This window comes from Papio anubis, chromosome 18 (assembly GCF_008728515.1).
Source record: "Papio anubis isolate 15944 chromosome 18, Panubis1.0, whole genome shotgun sequence".
NCBI classification, from domain to species: Eukaryota; Metazoa; Chordata; class Mammalia; order Primates; family Cercopithecidae; genus Papio; species Papio anubis.
Genome location: NC_044993.1, coordinates 3,695,957 through 3,699,311, shown reverse-complemented (window position 1 = coordinate 3,699,311; position 3,355 = coordinate 3,695,957). Strand labels below are relative to the sequence as shown.

The window sequence follows — 3,355 nt, the reverse complement described above, 5'->3', positions numbered from 1 at the left end:
GAAGTGCAGAGCTGGGAGGAAGTGGGGCGCCGCTGCCCGGCAGCTGGGCACCCTGAGAAGGGAGAGCTTCACTCATTGGTACTCCATGGGAACCCTGCTTCTCCGCTAAAAAGCCACCTGGGGCCGTTATCTTGAGTTTCCTCGGCCTGGCCCTAAGATGACTCTTCTTAGAGCCTTCTCACAGGATTGCCCTCATTAGGATTCCAGAAGGTTCAGTGTGTGGGTGCTGGGGTAAAAAGCGAGTGTGTTTGGGGTAGCTATTAGGAAGTCAGGACTGAGAAAGGAGAAACAGCTCCCCCACAGCTGACCGAGCAGCACCTCACACCTGGCTGTGGGCATCCGCTCATTCTTTCACAGATATCCAGGACTGGGCTGGGGAGCCTGGCGGTGGTAGGAGGCCCCTCTCCAGCTCGCTGGCTGCCGTGTGGGAAGGCCCTTCTCCTCGGATTCTGATCTAGGGACGGCCCATAAGCTCCTGGCGAGGATGAATTGAGTTCAGTGATGTTCAGCTTGGCATAGTACCGGTCCACAGTGAGCCCAATAATTGTTAGCGATGGTCACCTTGACGGTGCCACCCACCTGGATGCCATTCACCTGGACACCACTCACCTAGACACCTCTCACCTGGACACCACTCACCTAGACACCTCTCACCTGGACACCGCTCACCTGGACACGACTCACCTGGGCACCATTCGCCTGGCTGTTACTCACCTGGGCACCACTCAACTGGGTGCCACTCACCTGGACACCACTCATCTGGGTGCCACCACCTGAACACCACTTACCTGGACACCACTCACGTGGCTGTCACTCACCTGGGCGCCACCACCTGGACACCACTTACCTGGATGTTACTTACTTGGGCACAACTCAACTGGGTGCCACTCACCTAGGTGTTGTGCACCTGGACGTTGCTAGTCACGTGGATGCCACTCACCTGGGTGTCACTCACCTGAATGCTACTCACCTGGGTGCCACTTACCTGGATGATGCCACTCACCTGAATGCCACTCACCCGGAAGCTGCTCACCTTGATGATGCCACTCATACAGATGCCACTCACACAGATGCCACTCACCTGAATGTCACTCACCTAGGTGTCACTCACCTGGATGCCACTCACCTGGTGCCACTCACTGGGATGCCACTCACCTGGGTGCCACCCACCTGAACACCACTCACCTGGGTGTGTGAGAACAGTGGAAGTTCCTGGAACACAGTTGGCGTTCATCCTTCCCGATGCTGCTCTGGATGATGAAGCCATGACGTTTGCTCTCCCATTCCCTCCCTCCTCTGAGCCCCCGTCCTCCCCGAGCCCCATCTCCTCTCCCCTTACCTCCTACACAGCCAGCCCTTTACATGGCTATTTCTTCATGTCATCTGCCACCTCTGGGCAGCCAGGCTGCCCCAGACTCAAGCCCTGCAAAGAGAGGGTAGGACCTGAACCACCTCACCTGGCACAGCCCACCTGTCCCAGCATGGGCATGGGCTTCAGACACCAGCCCCCATGGGACCCACAGCTCCCTCTGCCCCTCTGGCATTCAGCCCCCAAGAGATGGCAGCACTCCTACTTAGACAGCAGGTGCCCTTTCCCACAGCTCATGGGCAGTGCTTGGAACCGCTCAGCAGGGAGGCTGCCGGCGACCCCGAGGCTTCTAAGCCTCCAGACATTCTTCCTGAGCTTGCCCAGGTGGGTTTTGGGTGGGAGTCCATTCATTCATTCATTTCATGACGACGAATGTTCTCTACTATAATAAGGAGAGTGAAAACACAGAGCTGAGGACAAACAGACAAAAACAGAAAAACCCAAAATAGTTGCTCTGGAGAGTGGCTCTGGGCACAGGGAGGAGTAAAGCAGGAAGCTGGTGTTTTCATTTTCTTCCCAACTTTTAGGTTCAGAGGGTGCGTGTGCAGGTTTGTTATGTGGGTAAATTGCGTGTCACAGGGGGCTGGTGTGCGATTATTCCGTCACCCAGGTAATCAGCATAGTACCTGCCAGGCAGTGTGTCCATCCTCACACTCCTCCTACCCTCCACCCTTGAGTAGGCCCAGTGTCTGTTGTTCCCCTCTATGGGTCCATGTGTTCTCATCATTTAGCTCCCACTTATAAGTGAGAACATGCTGTATTTACTTTTCTGTTCCCGTGTTAATTTGCTTAGGCTAATGGCCTCCAGCTGCATCCATGTTGCAGCAAAGGACGTGATCTCATTCTTTTTATGGCGGCATAGTATTCCATGATGTGTGTATACCACATTTTCTTTAGTCTACCGTCGATAGGCATTTGGGTTGATTCCACGTCTTTGTTATTGCAAACAGTGCCACGATGAACACACACATGCATGTGTGTCTGTTCCTTTCTGTCTATACCCAGTGATGGAATTGCTGGGACACATGGGAGTTCTAAGATCTCTGAGAAATCTCCAAACTGCTTTCCACAGCGGCTGCATGAATTTACATTCCCATCAACAGTGTGTTTTCCAGGAAAGGCTGTTGAGGATTATTTGATCTTTCTTAACCACATGCATTTATTAGATCAGGAAAAAGAATAATACAAATGGGATTACGCTACTCCCCACTGAATCCCCTCCAATGACACTGGGGCTCCCAGAGCAGATCTCGGGTTCTCTCTGTGGACTCTGAGCCATGCTGGCTTGGCCCCGCCTCCCTCTCCAGCCTCTGCTGCAGCCACACTCCACTTGAAGGCCTGCCACACGGTCTTCGCACATGCTGTTCCCTCCCAGGTGGTCTTTTCCCAGCTATCGCTGTGGCCAGCTCCTCACCTTCAGGTCTCAGGTTAAACTTCATCAGACCCTCCAATTCTAATGATCTGTTTGTGTGGTTGTTTGACCAGTTCCCAGTAGACTCTAAGTTTCTGGAGGGCAGGGCCATATCTGCTCACCCACGGGTGGATACCTGCCCCCAGCACTGCCCTGGCTCATGTGTAGTCTCTGCATTTTTTTGGACATAACAAACAATGTAGTAGTGATCTAGCCCCCAGGACAAGACGTTGAGAAGCCTGTCTCCCATGCAGCACTGGTGTCTTCCCATTAGCCAAGATGTCGGCACAATCCCTGTCCTGTTTCTTAGGCCTCACCAGGGAGGCCTCTGGGCAGTGAAGTCAGATCAGGGAACCTGGCCTGAGCACAGGCTTGAACAGATGTGAGGGAAAGGGAGAAAAAGCGTCTCCCACAAAACATCTCCCTGATGTCTTGACACGGGGCTTTAATTCCACCATAAAAATCGCTCCTTGGGACTCTGGAAAGGCACCTGTGGAAGACAAATGAGATTGAAGGAGATAATGCCTGTGGCAGTGAAATACAGGGCGGGATAAAAAAGCAAGGGCTGGAATGTT

General features: G+C 53.4%; 1 long non-coding RNA gene across 3 annotated transcripts; it reads right to left on the bottom strand.

Annotated features, from left to right (window-relative positions):
• Positions 1-330: 330 nt before the first annotated feature.
• On the bottom strand, positions 331-2,856 carry LOC116271262. Of its 3 annotated transcripts, none has more exons than XR_004179709.1 (3): positions 2,784-2,856; positions 1,340-1,423; positions 331-475 (listed from the first exon to the last, which is right to left on the bottom strand). It is a non-coding gene; the product is annotated as an uncharacterized LOC116271262 (long non-coding RNA). The 3 variants fall into 3 exon arrangements; XR_004179710.1 differs by lacking the exon at positions 2,784-2,856 and adding an exon at positions 2,135-2,151; XR_004179711.1 differs by lacking the exon at positions 2,784-2,856 and adding an exon at positions 1,996-2,115.
• Between the last annotated feature and the right edge of the window lie 499 nt (positions 2,857-3,355).